This window comes from Crocodylus porosus, unplaced genomic scaffold, assembly GCF_001723895.1.
Source record: "Crocodylus porosus isolate Cpor-Errol unplaced genomic scaffold, CroPor_comp1, whole genome shotgun sequence".
Classification (NCBI taxonomy): domain Eukaryota; kingdom Metazoa; phylum Chordata; order Crocodylia; family Crocodylidae; genus Crocodylus; species Crocodylus porosus.
In genome coordinates, this window is record NW_017728924.1 from 5705000 (window position 1) to 5721201 (window position 16202).

Here is a 16202-nt window from a genome sequence, read left to right on the forward strand (position 1 = left end):
ATTGGCCTGTTACAGGTTAAGTATCCTCTAAAGACTGAAAAGCACATAGGCATCTATCTTGAGAGGTTTGAGAGATCTTCCATCTCTCTCAAAAAGATACAATACATCTACACACAGACTGGGTGCCCTTAAATCTATCCACTTAACAACACAGTTCTTTAAATATTACTCGTGCGTAATACGGCTAGTATGCAAACACACCACTCCTCGCTCTAAGCATAAGAAATAACACAAATACCGCAAACACCAGAAATTAATTGTACCACCTACACCTCTCAGGATCTGAGGAGTAATTACTCTGTGCTCTGTGTGTACACGCACATGTGCCCAATCGAGTTGTCCACTCTAGCTCCTGCATTCGGAGGCAACAGGAATTTTACCACTTCTTCTGAAACACTAATCCATGTTTTGCTGAACTCTGGACATTTTTAGTAGGCTAAAATTTGCAAATGTTATTTCCGCCTACAGACAGCTGCTTATCCTATCATTAACAATTCATGGACTTCCTTGTGTTCTTTACCTAGTTGTATCTTGGTATATTTGGACGATGCTGCTCCTCCCGTTACTTCTCATGTTTATTGTACGTTGAACTCTTTCCTAATCAGTCATTCCCTCACCATGCGGCTGCTCTGTTCTGAACAGTTCCTCCAGTCTTTCAGTGTCTTGGTCAAGAAACACCCAAATGTGAACGGGATACATTCAGCTCTCAGTAACCCTGGCGGGAGTCCAGAGTAATTCTGCTTGCTTAATTTACTCCAAGATCTTGTATGCATCTGTCCGGTTCTTAATTGATTTCAATTTCAATCCTAGTTCCCCCCCTTTTTTTTTTTTACATCATAATCTTAAAATTCCAGGACTTCCCACCATTACACACCTAATAAATATGCAATGTTAGTTTAATAAAACCCACTAGATATTATGTGATCTCAACCAGGGTCTGCGGGCAACACTTGCTAATAACTTTAAATGACCGTGCATCCATTTAATTGTGTTAATGGCAAAGGAGGTTTTAATGACCTGACAGGACTTTTGTTCCCTTTGGCACTGCTTTGTTTTGAATTGTTGGTATTAAGGTAATACAAGATGTCAAAGTGCTGTGATTGTCATACAGAGAGACCCAAGCAGGAGCTGGCACAGAGTAGAAAACATTTAGATTAATGCAAAACATTAAAAGAATAATTATTACAACATGGATATCACAGAGAACATCAATGTAAGCGTCTTTCAGTACATTACTATTAATGGATTTCTAAAGAAACGAGACCATTTTTCTAAATTCATACTGCCGCTCCACGTGCTAAGCGACTAGAAAAGCACAGATCTACCAGGAGCTTAGTCTGTCCTGAGCAAAAAAGATCTTTCAACGTGTGAATCAGAAATTGCAAGGTAACTGCCCATAAACGCTTGCACTCAACTAACAGGCGCGCCTAGCCCACCACGGCATGTTGCAGGATCCAAGCAAAGATTCAGCAGGGTGGAGTGAAATGCAGCAAGCGCCGTATTCAGAGCCTCCACCGCCATCAGCGCGCTAACAAATTAGTGTTCGAAGTTGCATTAATAAACTGCCACATTCATCCAGGAGTTTAATCAAGACTGGATGTCCCATGTGAAATACCACTCCACTCCCAATCTAATAAAAATCAAATGGTTTGGGCTCTGCCAAGTGATTTTTTTTTTCTTTCTTCCATCATCTTTAAAAAAAAAAGAAACTACAAGCCTTTGGGCTCCGATTTGCAGACACTTTCTGAGCCATGCCAACTCTGTGAACAACATGCCCTGACTTAGCAGGACAGCGATCCCAGGAATTGTGTTTCAGTAAAGCCCGACTGTTCGCAGTTCCTACCATAAGCTCGTTTCTCAGTCTGAAGTGTATTCATGAACTTCTGATTGAAGAACAGTTAATATTACATAAGCTGCAGACATAAGTCCTGAGGTAATGTAACTTCAATCAAAACAAAAAGATTTCACAACAGTTACATGGTACACTGAACTTCATTTTCCAATTTCATTTTAATCTGGCAAACCTCCTTTGCGTCAAAAGACTTTGTGTTTACTTTAAAAGATTGCTTCCAGCCAAAAAAAAAAAAAAAAAAGGAAGAAAGAAAGGTCAGATGGCCGAAATATTCCACTTTAACCAAACTAATACATAAGGGTCTCTCCACATTTCAGTCTCACAAGTGAAAGACCGAACCTAGGTGATGTGGCCCCAAAGGGTTTAATGTTCACCTTGGATGGCAGAAGGTTAAACTGTGGGGGAACAGGATGCGAAGAGGGGAGGGAACAGGAATAAAGGGGAAGGAGACTTAACGTTACGCAGATCAAATGACAGTGGGTGAACTGTTACAATCTCTGATGAGTAATGCTCGTCTAACCTGCCATTTATTCACTCATCAGTTCCTTGGCTCCACTCGACTTCAGAACAATTTATAACCTGCATGAGCTCAGATTGTGTTTGCGCTGCACGGAAAAAAACTCTGTAATGTGCCTGCTCCCAATCAACGATGTCAAATCAGTGTTTACTGATGTGAGATTTTGGCAACTTTTTGGAAATGCCAATACTTGGGACTCGGGCTCGGAATAAGACCAGCAACAACTTCCACCCCATTGCTGGGAGACCAGAAAGCACACAGTCCTGCACATTCACATGCAAGTTTGGTGACCACCATCGCGCAGTGGATAATCTTTCTGCTGGGACTGAAGCATAGCACTGCCTTTTCATCAGGATCAACTGCTCGTAAACAATTCTCCTGTCTTTTGAATAACATCTAGCATTCAAAAAGTAAATGACTACAGTACCCCAACTCTAGGCACCTGTGCTTGAATACCTACTGTATGTCAACAGCTCCGCTTCGGATGCTTTATCCTTTATCAAGGAACCTATCTGGACTCCAGAGAGACGCAACTCATGTTGCTGTTTACTCTTTTGGGCACAAATTGATTTCTCACTTGCTGGCATGAGAAGATCTTTGCCTGGCCCTTGATTGATCAATTCTAGCATGCGCCGCAGGATGAGAAGAGGAAAAGTCTAACAAATCGGTAGTGACATGGGGACTGTAAAGGAAAAGCCTAAGTCGAAGAATGCCTTCGGTTCCTGTAACACCTCTTACAAATGGAGGGCACTTCTATGCCGATAAATATTGTGCTGGAAAGTGGGTCAGTCAGTACCAAGAACAGCACAGGTCCCAGACATGGTGGAGAAGAGAGGGTTTCATCTGGTAAGGAGGGGAATCCAACGCTAAGCGCACATCCAACCATATCCTTCCAAGGTGCCAGTATGATGGATTGGTTAACAAACAGCTTTCAGCCAAAAACACGCATCTGGTTATGTAGCAAGAAAATTACATAGCGATGAAGACAGATTGGCAGAAGTAGGGGTCATTACTGATAAATAGTACATTTCTTATGTCATGCCCTCCAGGCACAGTAGCATTTTGTTGTTTCTCTTTGTACTTTATCCAGTTTTACTGTATCTTTACTAAACTCAGAGGACCAGACACAGTATTCCAGCTGCAACAAAATGAAGACTATGTTCCTATACAGAACTGAAAACGTGCATAATATAATATAAAACATAACGCAACTTAAATCTTGATTTCCTTCGTTCCATAATGGTATTGCACGGCAAGTTCACAGTTGCTTTCTCTCTACAGCTATCCCTAAGCCTCGTTCAGACTTATTTCTTTGGTAAAGGTAGCCTGTCCTTCAATTACTGTCTGTATATATTTCTTCTCCTGGCATGGATTGCTTTACATTTATGAATGGTGAATTTAATACTACTGCACAGAGGCCACTATACTAATCATCCCAGGCTGCTTTACGATTTAGTCCTTCCATATATTTCCTTATGTCATTAACATTTTGGTCCTGAAAGCATCATTCCTGTTAAAGATGCCTGAAATAGATGCTAGGCTAAACTGAAGAGCTGGGCCTTTCCTGGCTTTCCCTTATTCCGTTTAGTGCAAACAGGTACAAATAGGTACAGCAAAAGAGCAAAAACTGAATAATGTTGGTTAAATGTTATTTCTTTTTTGTATATCTGATCTCCGTAAGGTCAGCACCAATGTGTAACAGGACTGTGTATTTGGGGTCTGCGGCAACTGAATGGAGCCAACTATGGTGGTATTCTACTAAATCCAAATAAATCTGACCCTCTTGGTATTTAAATAAGTGTTTATATTTTTCAGGGTTATTAATTCCCCAAGGAGTCATCTGTGGGTCCCAAATAAAACAAATATGTTGGTTTCTTATTGTGCCTCTGCCACCCAGGAACCTAAATGCCATGAAAAGACTAAGCTACACATTATTTCACCCCTTAAAACTCCCTGAAGTATATTAAAAAGCCAGTGAAAAATCTACATTAAAAGAAATATTAAAAAGAAAATGCAATTAAAGTCATGCCTGAAATCCGAACATAGACAGCAGCCTTTCTGCTAGCCCCTGAAATACAAGTTATGCCATGGAAAAGTTATGCCAAATATCCAAGGTCACTAAAATCTGAGCAATGCCAATTATTGAACCAAGTTCTACCGCTAGTTAAGTTGGTGCAAACTCGACTGAGGTCAATGGGCTGTGTCAGAGTAACTCAGAGAAGCATCTGGCCTCTTCTCTCACATCATATGAATTAGAGAGCAAAGCAATTTTATGACCTGATTCAAGGTCATAAAATTGTTAGAAAGATGCCCACAGACTTCAGTGGTCTCTTCACCAGAAACTCAAGCTACCAGCCAAGCATAGCTTTAATTTTTCACACAGAAGCAATGACATACTCATCTCCAATCACCGTCTCTATCAACTAAGTAGAATAACAAGAGAGAACAGAATCAGAAGGAATTACAGTTTATCGATGGAAACTGAATGGCGTAGTTTTGGAAGATCATTTCTACAATCAGATCTGATTATCAAACGGACCATCACACTGCTCAGAGGCAAACAAAGGCGCATTTGTCATCTTGTGGTTTTGTTCTGACCAAAAACTTCTACTTCCTGGAACACAAGTTGTTTTTGCTTGCAAACAGAAAACTACTGCAGAAGTTAGCTCTGGTAAGCAGTATATCATGCAAGCTCCTTCACAGGATAACAGTAATACTGACAATCAATTATATATTTATACGCACTCATTTAACCCATTCTCCTGTATTTTCACTTTGCCTTTGAAGATAAAAAGCTGTTACCAACTGATAATAAAAGGTATATCGACCTAAGATGACTTCTGCACTTGTACTTTTTAATGATGACGCCAGACTAACAGACTCTGTGACCCCCCAGCAGTGCGAAACACACAGTGTGCCAAATGTAAAGATTCAGGGTCTGTCTCTCCCCTTATAGTGCTGTAAAACAAATATAACAGTGCGGAAGTTGGGACTTCAGTAAATGAACTTTTACACGAACGTAAAAGTGCCGTAAGCGAGAGGAGAACGTGGCCATCAAAGTCTGTGTAGGTCTGGGGACAAATTCGACCTTTTCTGAGGCCTTACTTCTAGCAAAGTAAAATGGCTCGATCTGCTGCGACTTGGATTCTGATCTCATTTCCATCCTCTTCGTACTCACGTGAATCCACTGACTCCAACTAACTTACTCCTGATACAGACCAATATGAGTGAAATCAAAAGCAGGGCTCGTGCGTGTAAAGTTCCAGTGAAAAACCCAGGAATATTACGGATCAGATGGTGCTCTTTATGGCAGTGGGGAAACCTCTACTGATGTTGCTGAAGCAGCATCAGTGCAACTTAAACACTATTTGACCGAGTGTATTCGGAGTTGTGATTTTTTTTTTTTAATTTGTATCATTTCATTTTATTTTTTTCAACACAAAACATCTTTTATGTGTTTATATATCTTAAATATAGCCACATGAATACAGGGCAAGGTTTAGCCTGTTTGTTTGCTGTTGAGCAGGTATGAATATCCTCATTAAAAGAACACTTCCTAGTTTTTTTTACAGCAGTTTGCAAAGACGCAGCTGCAGGGACAATGCAGGGACCCAAATTAATTGCTTGAAGGTTGCAGCAAATTAGTCATTTTCGTATGTCTCTTCACCATAGTCGTGACTTGCAAATTACATTTTCCAACTGCCTTCTTATAATAGAAAGCCACAAGTCAAAGGGCAAAAAACATGGGCCTGCATGCTGAGGAAACAAAATCATCTTTTGGAAACATCTACAGTTTAACTATTAATGGCTAGGTGCCCATGTTGACACACATATCTTGCAAATATTTCTAATAGCTGACAATACAAGAAAAAAATTGCTGGTAAAAAGAAAGACCAATACAAGGGATGTGAAAACAATGGAACTGTTTGCATATTTATGAGGAATTAATCCTAATTCCACCCATCTAGAGAGTGCGGTGGTGCCCTTATTAAATACTAAAACATATGATTATCTCAACTGCCACTGGATGACACTATTACCTCACGTATGTGGAGGTGAACTGGCACATTTTGGACAGTATATAACTTGTAACAAAGACAATCTGAATTTGAACGGGATCTTTACCGCTCCCCTATTACTTACATTTCCTATTAAAATGCTTTGGTTTATTAATGCCAGGGCCATTGCTAAATGTATTCAATGCAGAAGCCACATACTTTTATTAAGCTTCTGAAATCTCTCAGATCTTTGTGCACTTATGGTACGTGAGGTTTAACTGCTCACTAAAATAAAAAGATATCTAAGAATAACTCACTTCCATTAGATTTATAAATCACATTAATTAATTCTACATCTCCACTGGTGTAGAGACCAAACTCTAATGCGAGATCTAATTAAAGAAAAGGGGGGGGGGGGGAACCACTGGAATTGAAACACAGAAGTAACTGTTTAGCCTCAAATTAATGAGGCGCTATGCTAAGCAAGAATGTCCATAAATCCCTAATGAGGATTTTAAACACATTAAAACTTCCTAATACAAAGTGTTTGCCTTCCTTTTATCCAATAACAAATAAGCCAATAATTTTCTGCCTCTAAATGACACTATTAACTGTCATGGCATGTTTTATTTGACAAACCCTCCATTCAAATACAGTAAAACCAATTAATTTGCCTGCTGTGAAATGCGTTTCTTGATAGCTTTTATGTGATTTCTCTTCTCAAAGAAATGTAAATAGGAGGTCAATGTAGGTGCCTGATTTTGCTTAAAAATATGCTACAATAGCTATAGATTTTCTAGTCAGTTTGCATTTCAAATGAATTGAAAGATAACCTCCATTTTCAGGTCATCAATCACATAATGGTCTTGTGATAAGTAAACAGTTACAGCGTAATAGTTTTATTACACGAAAATGGTCACATATTTGAGAAGTGATAGTTGCAAAATTACCACTTTGTTCAGTTATAAATAATGGTTCTCAATCACAGCATTTAGCCTCTCTGACTTTGTTATCAGCCTTGCTACCACATCATCTTCCCACCCAGCTTCATTCAAAAAAAAAATCCAAAAACATAAAAAATAAAATCCCCAGATCTTTGCATGGAAGAAAGTGTTTCTTAAAACAGGAGTTGAATTCCATCGCTTTTAGCTGAAAATATGACAACACGCTACCTATTTTGTGTTGGCAGGAAAATCAATAGAACAAATAAAAGATATTTCTGTGGTTTTAAGGGCCCCAGGGGCCATTCCTATCCAGTTACGAGAGAAAGACAAGACCCTGCTACGTCTGCCCCATAATTAAGGCCCAGCTGAATCTTTCTGCTCTCCCAAGGCCAAGTCGCTCTGGAGGCTCAGCCTGCTGCTTGGGCTCTTTCTCAGTCGATGCCACGATGTGAATGATACCGCATTGTAAATGGAAGGCAAAAGAGGATAATGCATGGCATACCATGCTTTATGAGGCCTAACTGCATGCCAATTAATCTTTACAATATATATCCAGTTCCATCAGGCCTTGCATTGCATCACAGTCACGTGGAGCCTGGGGTTTATTTACCCTTTAAAAAAAAAAAAAAAAAAGATATTTTGAAAGGAAAAGGGAATAAATAAAACAAAGATGCATCCTGGTGCTGGACCTGGCATAAATGGCCACTAATTTAAAAGGCTGCAAGAGAGCATCGACTAAAACAAGGTAATTTATGCACCTGACCATAACAGCTGATTTTCAAACTTGTACTTTTTTTGCACGTGTAAAGAAAATCTGCAAGCAGACACCGAAGGGAATCACCAGGGCCTCCTGGCACAGACAAGGCATGTTCATGTGAAGTGAGACTGGGGCAAAAAAAAGGCAGCAAAAGGGTTTTGCAGCTCTGTTAACCAGCTTTCCAGTCTCCTGGACGTGTTTGATCACATGGTATATAAACAGAGATCACCAGTTATGCCAACCACAATGTCTGCTAGCACAATCTGGCTTTCTGGGAGGAAGTCTTAAGGAGAAATATTTATATGAACGTCCGCATATATGTACACATATTCAAAGAAGCAGGAACATTATAGAAATATCTGTCTTCTTTAAACTGAGCCCTAAAGAACAGTCAAGTTGTCCACCTGAAGCCGTTGGGAAAAGTGATCCTTTCCCTGTTCTACATGATTTAACAAAAAGATACAGTCACCTTAAACTTTCACCTAGTGAAAATTCAGAAGTAAAATAGATTTTAAAATATACAACTGTGGGTGACAACTGTGTTTGAATACCTGAGTGCATTTTTGTGGTGAACTTCAGACTTTCTGGGCCAGAATCCGTTTTCCATCATACCTGGGTCAATCAGCATTAACTCTATTGGCATCCATCGAGTTTACGGAAGCAGGAAACTGCTGAAAGCTCTACGAGGATCGACACAACGCAAACTGCATTTGGCTCGTTTTTTATTCCAGCTCCGTAAGCAAAGTTTGAGCTGAGCTGAAGAATGCGACAGTCTGAGCTTAATTTGGTTGATTGCATTTAAATAAAAATGTATTTATAAAAGCCGGTGTGACCTGATTCAGCAACGATATCCAGCAACAAACCACTTCAACATCTACCTCCTAATCGAGAATCTGGATTGGGCTAAAACTACCTGACATCGTCGCACTTGTGACCTTTTCAGCTGCCAAAGCAGACAGATTTTTATTCTGCAAGATGCAAGCCAAAGCCTCACAGGTGCAGTGCCAGAGCATTACTCCATTTTAATAGACAGTCATTGAAATGATAATTCAAAGTTCAACTTACTTTAGCATTTTCTGCTGAAATACTTTTGGCAGCCCAGGGCAGAAAGTTGAAATCTGGTATCCAATGGAGACCATTTCCAATGGTTTCTAAATGTTGGCAGGGAAAATTCCTTATTGTCAAAGAGATCAGCAGATGCCGACTTCCATTAATTTACTTTCGGTGACTGCTGCTCACTTCAGGAAGCCTTTCTTTACCTAAGGATGTTGACCTGCTGCTGGACCCCATCAAAAACAGACAAGAAGAGACACTGATATATTAGGAGACGGGGGACACTTCAGGGAAATTCCCTACAGCCGCCTTGGCAGATTCCACTGCCTCCATTTATTCTGACTGATGCCATAAGCAGAAAAACAAGATTTGTAGAGAAGACGTATAGCTGGAATCCGTAAAAGCTCCAAACTCAAGATAAATAAACCTACCCATATGCGTTACACTATCAAGAGTCATTCACAACTCTAACGGATCAGTTGAAGGCCTGTTCTCTTCACAAACGGACTGTCATAAAAGCAACGGGGACTTCTGAATCTGAAATAACATCACCATCAGAATGAGACAATTCCCAGTAAATCCTTTGTTCCTTTCTTTTTTTGCATTGCCCAGAGGTCTCCGGGCAGGACGTCCCCTATAAACAACAATTTATTATTACGGCACTAATCTCTAAACTATCTAAGCAAGCATTTACGTGCACTTCTACGACATGTTTCATTAAATCCTAACTGTCTTCTTTCTTCGTTTTACTGGTGAGCCTGAAAAACAACACTCGGCATCTTATCCGGATGCTACAAGGCCTTTCTTTCTAAATGGCATCTAGCACCTATTATACAATGATATGCTATTCTATCAACATTTTCAAGATTACAGTTTTATCTCTTCTATAAATTATACTCCATCCCTATCTGTGCGCAGTTTCTTAAATCCCTAATGCTGGAATATTAGCCCCTTAATTCAAGGCACTGAGAATAACACTGCAATGATGTATGAGCAATGGCAAGAAAATGGTAATATGAAAACAGGGACAATAAGAGGTAAATATTCAGCATGACACGTGGGGATTTAGCCATGCGATTCCCATTAATGTTAATGGGAGCTGAACAGTTACGCTGCCAAGCACCGCAACTGAAGGTTTACCCCAAAGACTGTATTATGTGGGCGAGCGCTGTTTCATTGAGAAGAAGTGATCTCGTTTCTCAGTTCACTGTTAAGGCAAGTAGACAACTGGCAACTATTATGGATCACAGATCTCACCTATAAGAAATGCAGCTGAGAAAAATCAGGATAATATAATAGCGGAGGGGTGTCACAAAGATATTAATCATCTTTCTTCACCTTTGGAAGGCACTTGCTTGGCAGTACTTGTATCTCCAAGTCAGTACTTCTGTGTTCAAATTCTTGTCTGAGGCACTGCCAGCTGCATTCATTTAAGACTTGCATGTGCACATGTGTGTGCATGTGTACATGACTGTCTACGTATGTGGCTATTCCTTCTCCCTGCATTCCTTCTCTTCTTCAACTTTATGGCCAAAAAGCATGTAATGCCCTAAAGGCGGTCAGACAAGGGTCTCTGGGTAAATCCAATACCTTTTATTAGCCCAAAGAAAATGGTTGGAAAAATTCTTCTCTGCAAGCTTTTGGGTACAGGCACCCTTTTTCAGGCTGAGGAAGGGCGTTTGTACCACAAAGAAGAATTTTTTCAACTATTTTAGTTGGTTAAATAAAAGATGCTGGATTTACCCAAAGAACCATGTCTGCCTATGTCCTTAGACCAACACGGCTACAACCCACACCGCTATAGATTGTCACTCATTTTAATTCCTGCATGTAATACAGACCTTTATCAGTCGTTCCATTTGTGCCGCCCATCCCACGTAGTGCCCACACTTCAGATACTTCATACTGAGCTATGGCTGTGGAGCTACAGATGACAATACTGTGCTCAATCCACACATCCTGCCATCAAACCGCAACTCCCAATGTTACCAGTGGCATCAATGGGACAATACGCCCTATTATAAACATTTTACAGAGGAAATATAAAATACTATTTTCTTTAAAACATATTTTATGTCTAATAATGGGACAAATGATCATTTATTAAAATAGACAAGTAACTCTGGAGCCGTAGGAACGGGCAGAGGTGCGGGGCTCTAAGACCTGGCTCTGTTGTGGCTCTGATGTGGCCTTACACAAATCAATTAACCTCTCAGAGCCACTGCACCTATAAAAAGGACGAGCCTTACCAGGGCAGGTGGGATCCTTAGGGTCTGATGCATAGGGGTGCTTTGAGATCTTCAGGAGGATGGAGTTACGTGCACATGCAAAGCTGTACACAAATGGAGATTCCTGACTAGCCGTAAATGTCAATCCCCAGTAAATGGTCTGACCTTTTTTTCCTATTATTTCCTTTTTATAACTGAAATCAGGCCTGACAGACAGAGCATTTCAGGGGGAAAAAGTGCAGCTTGGGGACGAGTTTGCAGCCTTCTGAAGCAACCAGCTCCCAGAAACGTTTTGCTTTTGTTCTTAAACGCTAAGGGCCTCGCAGCATCAGTTTGCTGGCTGACCTAACAAGCCAATAAGCTTATTGTCAGCATGCCTCTGTCATCCATGGGGGCTCCCTTTAAAGGACTTGCCTTTATTGAACAAGCAGCTAAATATCAAAAAAACACAAGGTAGGTTATTCCAGAGTTGACACCCTTCAAGAAGCTATTCTTTCTGGGGGAATCTCACTCTTGTACACAGTGATGAGACAAGGTTTATGCAGCACTTAAATCCCATTTAAGTCCCATTTTGAAGGCTTGAGTGAGGAAAGCAAAGCCCTGGTCTTGGCTGTACGACAAACAGCTGGCCTGCAAGTGGCTGGGAACCGAAGACAAGTGGGGTTCATGATTCTGGGGTACGGAAGTCAGCCGGGTGCCCGGGGAGCTGCAAATCACGGAGGCGGCAGTGACTTTCAGGTGCCGCCCTGGCACGATTGTGCAGCTGTGGCAGCAGCTACTACTTTTTTCACGCTCCCCCAAGTCAGCGCCATTGGATGCAGTGATGCGGTCCCTACAGGCTCCGGCTCCCCGAACAAGACACTATTTATCCCTTTGTGCCAAGACTTCTAAGGTTTGAAGCATACATCACGTCTCCAGTCATAAAGTTACTGGGGACTGGCACATGCTCCCAGTCCTGGTGCTATGGGAGGTCGAGGGGCACAGGCGGTCTCTTTGAGTCTAGCAAAACCAAAAGAAGGCACATGACATTAGGACATGACATTAGACATGTATCTCTGCCCAGGTCGATGAAAAATGAATAGAGAACATAAAACCAAAAAGGGTTAATGAGGGCCAGTCATCTCTCATACCACACACTCCTACTTTCCAATTATAAGGCTGCAGCCCCAAGCACCATCCTCGTAGGGATGAGGTTAGCTTTATGACGCCAAGAACCTGGAGACCACCTTCTTGCACGGGCTCTGCAACTCCTGGGTCAACCCACGCTCCCACTGATAACACAGGACTGAAGGGTGAGGAAATGCATCACCGCATACTTCTACCGCTACTGGCACAACCAATTACTAGGCTTTTATACTAGCCTGGTTATCCGATCACAGGCCTGGGAGTCAGTGGCTCCTGAGAAGTACTAGGTAAAAGTAGAAGGTACATTGTTTAATTGCCGGTGGGGGTGGGGAGAACTGGTCTGGAACAAACCTGTAATTTTCCTTAACTTTTCAACAAATCAAAATTTTGCAGGGAAAAATATATTTTCTGACAAATAGGAAAGTTTTGTTTTGACAAATCGGAATTGTCCTCATTAGGGTTCAAATCTTCCCCCACCTGTAGTTTTCAAAGGGAATTTTGAATTCAAGAACCATTGCAAATGGGAGAGTTGAAATGTTTCATTTTGAAAATGCTGCCCTTGGCACTTACCGCGTTTTCATAATTTCTCAGAATTGTTTAAAATGTGGTAACAAGGACAAACATTGGCAAAATGTTTCAGTGTCACCAAATAGCCATTGTTATGGCAAGTCCTGCTCGGTTCCAGGAGCCCACCCATATTTTACATGCTCGCAGTTGGCTGTTTCATCAGGATGATGGAAAGGGTCAGTTTTCCTTCCACCAGCAACCCAGAGGCCTAGAGTTCATGGGGACTGCAGATTCCTGGGGAAGCGAGGGGGTCTTGTTTCCAGTGTGACTAACTTAATGTTTGCAAATAAGTCTAGAAAACTGCATAAAATGAAATGAAGAAACTCTGCAAAATGAACAAACCGCCAAATTTTGACTGGCTGGTACAAAAAAAAATAGTCTTGCTTTAATTGGCTGAAGGGAGAAAGCTGTCATGTTTTGAATGGCTGACGGGGAGAAACTGTTGGCATAATGATGCCTTCTCAGGTGATAAAGCTCCAAGACTTAATTCCATGTGTCACTGTAAGATAACACACAGTCATATGCATATGATCTCATCAGTCCTTTAGGAGACAGGATTTTACTTGACATTTTGTCATATTAGTTGGGAGACTTTCTTAATGTGTTTGCAAAACACACAAACAAGAAAAAAAACCCAGCTGAAGCCCTAAACTAGAGACCACTTAAAGGAATATCCAATCATTCTAATCACAGTAATGGCATTATTAATTGCAGCACAAAAACAGATAGACATTAGACAACTAGCTGGAATTCCCTATTTCAGTAATGTGTTTGCTTTACATCACTGATATATTTCTCTCTCTCTCTCACTCAGCGATGTGTGTGCGCTCACGTTTGGTTTGCCACGTTGGGCAAACACAGTGTTTGCCCATCACCTATCAGTTTGAGAACCAGGACTGTCTAGGGTGAAAATTATCTGTGTTATCTCACCCCTCTTGCCATAATGCTCTTTCTGAACCCTGGTTGTAGGCTCCATCCTTCATATCAACTTCATAGCTTAGAGCCCTTCACCATTTCACCTCTGGCATTTTGCAAGAAGCCAATCCAGGACTTCCTGAAAAGACAAGAGAGTGAATACCTCACTGCTTCCCTGTATTGTAACTAAGGGGGGCAACTGGGGCAGCAACCCCAGACACTGCCTTTGAGGGGGTGCAAAAATAGCTATGACTGCACTGGCAGCTCATCAGCACGATGGCAGCTGGCACTGCCCCAGGCATTACAGGGCTGCCCAAGGCACGGAGCTGCCCAGCTACGCCTCTGCTCTTTCCACATCCTCCTTGCTGCTCCAAAAAAGGGTAAAGCTCTGGGTGCCGAACTTTTTGTCACAACAGCCCTCTATGAACACGCTCATGAATCCCAACACGCTGTTGACACATTTACAGATCACATTTCGGAAACCCTGGAGGGAAGGTGAAAAGACTTTCTAGGGTCTGCCCTCATCTTTACATTTGGGGACTCCTGCTACCTGCACCTGGCACTACCTTCCCCAGTGCATGGTTTCGGTGAAAGCCACTCCTGGCCCTCAGGTTTCCCCAAGGACAGCACGTCGAAATTGACCTGATCCACGTCAGTTTCATGGCCGCCCACAGGGCTGGAACCGCTGCAGCAAAATCTGACGAGATTCTGGTTCATTTTCATTCTGCCGTGGCTCGGGCAATCCCATGAGCACCGAGACTCAAGCTGAGCATCTGCAGTCAGGCAAAGGACAGTACATTGGTTTACACAGGGTTCACGGTGGCAAGGTTTGTGCCTCGACTGCAAAACCCAATCCTGAGTGTGCTAAGGCACTGTGGCAAAGTGAACAAGACTTGAAGCAGTTCTGAACTGGCCCCTTAAAATACCTCTTCTACAGGGGGCCTTAAGGGCCAGCGTACAGCTAACATTGGAGGAGTGGTTGGAGGGCACGGCATCGCAGCGGTTCTCTGCTTCCCAGTGCTCACAGTTCAGACTTGCACCAGAGGCCTGGCAGCCCTCTTCCCAGGCCTTGAACATGGGGAGCACGGGACTGGGTTCACATCACTGTATCCTCCACAGCACCCCAGCCAAAAACATAGGAGCCAAGTCACTGGCAGGCTCAGGTTGTGCAGCACTCGATGGCACGCACGTTCCCATCTGGGCCAGCGGAGTTTTCAAGCTCTAGGGGAATAGTTAAAATGTGTGTTTGCATTTATATAGTTTTATGTATAAACTGTATATATAACTATATATGTGTGTATGCAAATACATATGTAAACCTCCACTAAGATTACACTCCTATAGACTGCCTTACCGCACAAACTGATCACAGAAGGATTCTCATGAATGACATGACTCTAAGAAAACAGTGTAACTGTACCCAGCTTAAACAGGATGTAAATCAGTATTAAGAAAACAAGTAAAAAGAAAAAGATGAAGCTGTTTACTCCTAGACGATCCACACTGCTCTAACATTACAGCACTAGCCTCCAGTCGCAAGTATGCTGCAGGAAGTAACTGAGAGCAGTTCAGCAGATGAAACAAAGAGGACCTAATTACCATGCAAAGCACAACATCCTTCAGATGTGATGAGAAACGTGACTGCATGAAAAACTGGTCCTGGGGAAATTTCAAAATATGACCACCCAAGCATAAAGAAGAGAGTAGTGAAAACAAGGGAAACTGCAACATGAAGGTACAGTATTTCTATACAGAGAATGTTCCATTAAACACACACACACAGAGTTCATACACACACACATGCACACACAGAGGACCGTGTGATTGTGAGTTGAAAGGAATAGACGCATTTAAGCTTTCAAAGCCACATGCTCTGTATTAATAAAATTTCACATAAATTCTTTGTACTTTGTGCCCCAGAGATTCTTAAGGCAAAACAAACAAACAGAAAAAACTTCCCCAGCCATCTTGGACATTGAGGCAATGCTTCCATCTTTATCACACTTGGTCATTTAATATTCATTTTTGCCTACAATTCCACAGTTTGAATATAAATATTTTATGCATTTCAGGCTGTAATTTTTTTTTTTTTAAGGGAAGGAGCATGCTAGACATACAATGAAATATTTTGGAGATGACAGGTAGGGTGCAGCTGCGGTGCAGAGGTACGTAATCTGTGGTTATGCCCAAGATAATCCTCCCTCTAGAAAGGCGGCAACATAGTGGTATTGTTGCCACCCTCTTTT

The 16202-nt window shown here is 41.7% G+C and overlaps 1 protein-coding gene across 3 annotated transcripts in view; it reads right to left on the reverse strand.

The window, feature by feature from the left end:
• AFF2 (AF4/FMR2 family member 2) overlaps positions 1 to 16202 on the reverse strand; it is a 524595-nt gene that overhangs the window by 171804 nt on the left and 336589 nt on the right. The gene's annotated exons all lie outside the window — the stretch shown is intronic.